This window comes from Ursus arctos, unplaced genomic scaffold, assembly GCF_023065955.2.
Source record: "Ursus arctos isolate Adak ecotype North America unplaced genomic scaffold, UrsArc2.0 scaffold_21, whole genome shotgun sequence".
NCBI classification, from domain to species: domain Eukaryota; kingdom Metazoa; phylum Chordata; class Mammalia; order Carnivora; family Ursidae; genus Ursus; species Ursus arctos.
In genome coordinates, this window is record NW_026622886.1 from 18832870 (window position 1) to 18839776 (window position 6907).

The window sequence follows — 6907 nt, forward strand, 5'->3', positions numbered from 1 at the left end:
CTCGGAATAGAGAAATGCCGACAGTTTTCAGGATCAGTGGATACGTGCTCCAAGTTAGCACCAACTTTATGGGGAACTGAGAACACTGTAGCCCACTGGTCAGGATAGAGACTATGGAAGGCAAATGGGACCCTCATCTCACTGGGACATGAACTCTTCTCCCTTCACCCATCCCATGGTTTATTTCCTCAGTTCCTAAATGTAGATGGGATGGACATCCTTTACAGAACCTCCCCATGAGGTCTCTGCCCTGAGGAGTAAGTGTTCTGTGGCAGAAGGCCAAGGAGAAGCCATTGTAGTATTCCCTCCCTACCAGAATAAGAATGTGAACAAGCAGTATCTCTTTGGGGTAATTACCCAGGGTAGTACAGCCATCAAAAGGTAGAAAGATACAGATCATTCCTGTCATACCCCCAAACGGACCGTGTACTTCCATTTGACCAGTGAGTAAGATGGATGGTCTTGGAGAATGACAGTGGACTCTACAATAAAACTGATGTTGAGGTGATCCAAACTGTAGCTGCTGTTCCTGAAATGGTCTCTTTATTGGAGCAGCTTAATACAGTCTCTGGCATTTGAGAGGTAACTATTGGTCTGATCACTGCATTTTTATCCATTTAGAATTGTAGGGTCCATCAGCAGCTGTTTGCTTTTACATGGCAGGGACAGAAATAGCTTTATAAATCTGTCCCATGGATGTCAGCTCCAGCCATTTGCTACACAAGGACATGGACTGCCCCTCGAAATCATAGGGTGTTACAAGAGTCTGTTGATGTGGAGCAGGAAATACCAGATACCCTAATGCCTTGGTAGGACACATGTATGCCACAAGATGAATCTGACTGTCCCAGAAATATAGGGACTTGATTCCTTAGTGAAATTCTCAGGGATTCAGTGGTCTAGCACATACTGAGATAGCCCCTCCAGGATTAAGGACAAATTGCTACAACTAAGAAAGGCACAGTACTTTGTGGTGCCCTGGATTTTAGAGACAGGCTCTAGCCCACAGGTGTCTTGTACTTATTTATTTACCAGGTGACCTGAAAACCTGGCAGTGCAAAAATAGGCTCTCTCGGTGGCCCAGGCTCCAGTCCAAGCAGCTCTGTTCAGCTCTCACAGTATCTGGATGATTGGGAGACTTACTGAAGTCGGAAACAAGTCTCCCCACAAGAGTCACAATGGAAGCCACAGGATTTTGGAGCAAGGCCATGACCCCCTTCAGGAAGATGACTGTTTTCCCTTTGCGAAGTTGACCATTTCCAGCAGTACCGTATCACCTCACAGGTGGTAGGAGAGCAGGCCGTGAAGGCACTTGTAGTTTGTGGGAGCAGATTTTCCCCCACCCTGCGCCTTTAAGCCACCCTATTCCCGCACCCTGCTGCTACCAATCTGTCCCTTCGCTCTTGTGGAGAGTTATTGGTTAATTAACAGAGAATGCAGAAAGACGAGCCTGGCTTATAGATGTTGCTGAACAATATTCACTACCAGCTGCAAGGGCGCTCTTGTATACCACAGCCCCTTGAGCAGTTGCCTTGAAGGACAGCCGAAGGCAAACCTCAGCAGGCAGGATTTCGAGCAATGCCTTTTACCATGTGTTTTGACTTGAAAACATGATCTGACTCCAGCTCTGTAACCATTCACTGGCTATATGGTCAAAGACGAAAAAAGCAATATTGAAATTGGTGTGAAGGGGCATCTGGGTGGCTCAGTCAGTTGAGCATCCGACTCTTGGTTTTGACTCAGGTCATGATCTCAGTGCCTTGCGATCAAGCCCTGCATCGGGCTCCCTACTCAGCAGGGAGTCGGCTTGAGATTCTCTCTCTCCATCTTCTTCTACCCCTCCCTCATGCTTGCTCGCTCTCTCTCAGATCAATCAATCAATCAATCTAAAAAACAAAATGGTGTGAAGCTTTTGGGACAAGCTTTGCAAATGAATCTTGCAGACTGGACCTAGAATCCAAGATTAGAGCAAAGCAGCTAGTGCTTATCGGGATCACCTCCTAAGCACAAATCCTTGTCTCAGTGTCGTCTTCTGGGGAAAGCCAACATAAAATACGCAACCAAGAACAGCAGCCTCATGGCAGCAAATTCATTTCATTGGAATTCTTCCATTTTGGAGGAAGCTTGATTTGTTTTCAAGGAAATAGGCACTTATTCTAAATGAGGATCTGCTTTCCTTGCCTCTTACACCTCGGCCAGCACTAACATTCTTGGGCTTAGAATACCTTCTGTTTTATCATACACAGGAGGGCGCCCCTGGCCAAGAAACTGGCTTCACAGAAGAGAAGAGGCAATGAACCAGGGTCTGTGGGAGTCCCTGCTTGTGTTCATAATGCGCCCTCATCTCTTTTTCAGACACCCTCTTTCTCGTTTCTCCCTCTATCACCCATTGTATGTTAGTCACACCCAGCCCTTCTATTCTTTAAATAGCCAGGTTCATTCTCATCTCAGGGCCTTTGCACTTGCTGCGCCTTCTGCCTGGAACAGTAACATCTTTGTACCACTTCCTCATTGCATCATTGGTGTCTCAACTTACCGATATCACCTCCACAAGATGTTCTGTATCCACCTAATCTAAAAGTAGCTCCCTTGAAACATCCTATTATTTTCCAGTTTTATTTATATAAATTTGTTTGCTTTACTTTCTTCATAGTACTTACTGTTCCTTTTTGAGAAAAGGCATGAACAAAATTATTCCAGTAAATAATTTTTGAGCGTTGCCTGAACACTTACCGTCTACTTGCTAAGGCACTATGATGCTGACATAATGAAGTAAACCAGTACTGATCAGATTTCATCATGTCGCAGCAGATGACATAGGAACTGAAATTAAATAGCAGCGGCCCGAACAGCAAATTCTGAAGTTTCTGGAAGCAAAAGCCCTCGTGGGGAATAACACTAAAGCATGCAAACAGTTATGAATAGGAAACCGGAAAAGTTCCATTGAGCAATTTTTAAGAGAGAAAAGAAAAAAGGTCACTAGTTGCCATAATGTTGTGCTACGTGTCCAAAAAGATCGGTTTTTATTTGAAGGGTTTGTAGTCACGTGTGCGATCAGGTTGCAAAGACCTCGAAGCCTGCTTCACTGCTTTAAATCATGCCCCTCCAGGGGGCCTGGGTAGCTCAGATGGTTAAGCGTCTGCCTTCCGCTCAGGTCATGATCTCCAGGTCCTGGGATCGAACCCCACATTGGGCTCCCAACTCAGTGGGGAGTCTGCTTCTCCCTCTCCCTCTGCTGCTCCCCCGCCATGTGCTCTCTCTCTCGCTCTCTCTCTCTCTCAAATAAATAAGAATAAAAATCTTTAAAAAACAAAAATTAAAAAAAATAATAAATCGTTCTCCTCCATATGGAGAAACACCATCTATAATATTCTTCTCAAAACCAAGTTAATTCGTACTCTGGTGCCAGGTGTCCATGAGTATGAAATGTAGCTGCATCGTGAGCGCACCCCAATCCAGCTGCACTTGTCAGCGCTGGCTCAGGAAGGTGATGTCTGAGACTTGAGCAGATAATGGAATTAGCGAAGTGGACTTGTGGTGGTAGACTGTTTAACACACCCACTGGGATAGAGCTGGCCTCTGAGAAGTTGTTTCCCAGGCTGACGTCTGGGGCTGATGCAGTCTCCCTGTCCCAGAGCGAGGGGGCTACCCAAGCGCCACTGCGCTGCGCGTGTCATCTACGCTCATACAGCGTAAATGGTGTCCCCCGCGCTGAACAATACGTTAGTTCTGGGTTACTCACCAGGATGTGTCAGAGAGAGAATCCAGTTCCTGGAAAGCATATGTCTAGACATCTGCTGTTTGTGCTTGCCCAGCATTGCTTTTCCTTTCTTCCGTCAGAGAATCCTGATTTCTCTTGGGGACCGTCGTTCCCCCTTCTTTTAGTCTATATGGACCAGCGGATTTTGAACCACTCTCTAATTCTAGGAATACTGTATCCCACTGGCTTCAGTGTATCTGCAAATCCAGTGATTGATTCCAGAAAGAATAAGTGACCCAAGACATGCCAATGAAACTCAAGTACAGGACATTAGTTGGAAATACTGGAAAATAGACTTCGTTGGGCAAGAGCTGAAGCTTGGAGGATATGTGTCCAGTGTGGCCGGGAGGCACTCCACTAAGGAGGGCAGACTGACAGTCAAGTCAGTGTAAAGGACAGTGAAGCCGAGATAAGGAAAAAGACAGATTCCTGATGACAGTGTTCAGCACCTGGCTCTAGAGGTGCCTGAAGCTAGAGCGCATGCGCACTTTTCAGTTATGTGGACCAATACATTTCCCTAATGTTTCTTCCTGAATCTAGATTGACTTAGGGTTCTTTCCCTTGAAACTGAGTGTTCTCATGGATATAACATCCTTATGACTTTGTTACTCTCTATTGTAATGAAATTCGTTATTGGTATACACTATCTTTCTTATTAGATATAGCCCTAATTATGAATTTTCTGATTCGTAAATGTGGGCATATGATGGACCAGTGGTGTGTGTTAGGGTTTATTACCGTCAACTAATAAATTTTTTTAAAGATTTTATTTATTTATTCGACAGAGATAGAGACAGCCAGCGAGAGAGGGAACACAAGCAGGGGGAGTGGGAGAGGAAGAAGCAGGCTCATAGCGGAAGAGCCTGACGTGGGGCTCGATCACGCCCTGAGCCAAAGGCAGAGGCTTAACGGCTGTACCACCCAGGCGCCCCTGTATTTAAAATTTTTTAAGTTTGTGCTGAGGTAGATACATACATTCCGTGAAGCCTCTGCATATGCATTTGAGGATATGTCCAGGTCTTTAAAATTCCTGTACGTGACGGATGATTCCAGTTGGAGAGGGCTGTGGATTTGCAGATTCAGCGGCATGTTGCCTGCTATTGGACCTTTGAGGAGCAATAAAATTGCTAAAAAATGAACAATCATTTTCATGTCACTAAATAAGGCTGAGCACCAACCCCACAATTTTAGGTGATTTATAATACTCTTTTCAAAGCAATCAAAGGAGGATGAAAAATTATGTGCCAGAAAATCTGCATCCTAATTTGAAATTTAAATTAAGTTTCCACGAAAAATTATTTTCTCATTTATGAAAAGCTATCTGTTTGCAGGTAGGATTACTACATTTGTAATGTTAATGTTAAAAAAATTACTCATAGAAGAAGCAGTTGGCTATAGAAAGGCCAACCACACAATATATATATGTCTCACAAGTATTATTTAAACAAATACAGCAATATTCAAATTTAAACAAATACAGCAATATTCAAATTCAACAAGGGCTAAGAGAGGATGCCTGTTGGGGAGGGTATTGGTCATTAGAATCTAGGGGGCATCTATATTTTGAAAAAGAATATGCAATATTAAAACATTATTTTGCATTGGTAAAATGACTGAAACAATCCACCATATTATTTTCATGATGCAAGCTATAAGAAACAAAACTCAGCAAAACTCTTGACTGTTCGGACATGTGAGTTAAAGAAAAAAAAAAGATTGAGAATTGGGATCGACTGCTAATAGGTACAGGGTTTCTTTCTGAGGTGATGGAAATGTTCTAGAATCCGATAGTGATGATGGTTGCACAACACTGAATATACTAAGAACTACTTAGTTAGACACTTGAAAATGGTGTCTTCTATGCCACGTGATTTTTATCTCAATTTTTATAAAAGGTTTAAGAAACTTAGTTCTAATAGATTATTGACAGTAATCCTTTATCTTCAGCACATAAAAAAGTGACATTTACCCTACTATAGATCTTAAAGTCAACTCTGTCTCCTGGGCAAGCACCATTTGATTATTCCATCTTTTGGCAGTTGGGCTTAACATAGTTTGAGTTGAGTCTTCTGCAAATTCCATTACCTGAAGGCAAGTGCAATGTGGTTTGAAGGTGCGGAGTAAAGGTCTGGGAGGGGAGTGGAAAGGATGGGAGGGAGGAGAAGGTATGTGAGGATGTCAAATTCCTAAGCATTCTAAGACCACCCAGAAGTTGGACAGCCATTAGGGAGGGCCAGATTCTGATCTGACAGGATGTCCTGATATTAGATTTTGATACATCTGGCTCAGAGAGAATCTCAGGAAGCTTTGGCCAAAGAGGAAACCAATCTAAAAGTGCCATCAATAGTGACATTTAATAATACATATATTAAAGAATCTGTAGTTAGATTTTAGTAAATAGTAGGGTTTTTTTGTTTTGTTTTCATTCATTTGACAGCGAGACAGCCAGCGAGAGAGGGAACACAAGCAGGGGGAGTGGGAGAGGAAGAAGCAGGCTCCCAGCGGAGGAGCCTGATGTGGGGCTCGATCCCAGAATGCTGGGATCACGCCCTGAGCCAAAGGCAGAGGCTTAACCGCTGTGCCACCCAGGCGCCCCAGTAAATAGTAGTTTCTAAGTTAAGTGGCTCAATACCATTATTAAGGACTCTGGTTTTTCCCATCTCTCTACTCTCCCATTCTCAGTATGGTGATTTATTCTCCTAATTTGGCTCCTTTCATGGTCCTAAAATGGCTGCTGCAGTTCTAGGCATCACACGCAAATGACAACCTCCAGAGCCAGGAAAAGGGGGATGCCCCTGTCTTATATCCTTTCTGAGAGGACAAAAATCTTCCCAGAAACTTCCAGCAGTCTCTTGGTCTGACCTGCATCTCTTGCCCATGTCATAGCCAGTCATTTGACAAGGATCATAACATGACCAAGTTTGATTTATTTATTGACAGTCCTCTCCAGAGACCAGACAAGGACTCAGTCTTGTTGAAAGACACGAAAGGCAAACAAAATTAAGATTCTGTTAGCAAAGGCTGGAGGAAAACTCTTGACTAGCATTAACGATATCTGTCATGGAGAATCCTAATCTGAGCTTGGTGGTGCCCAACTGACTCTAGTGGTGTCATGATTAATATTCTCCAGTGGAAAAGAGTGGCCTT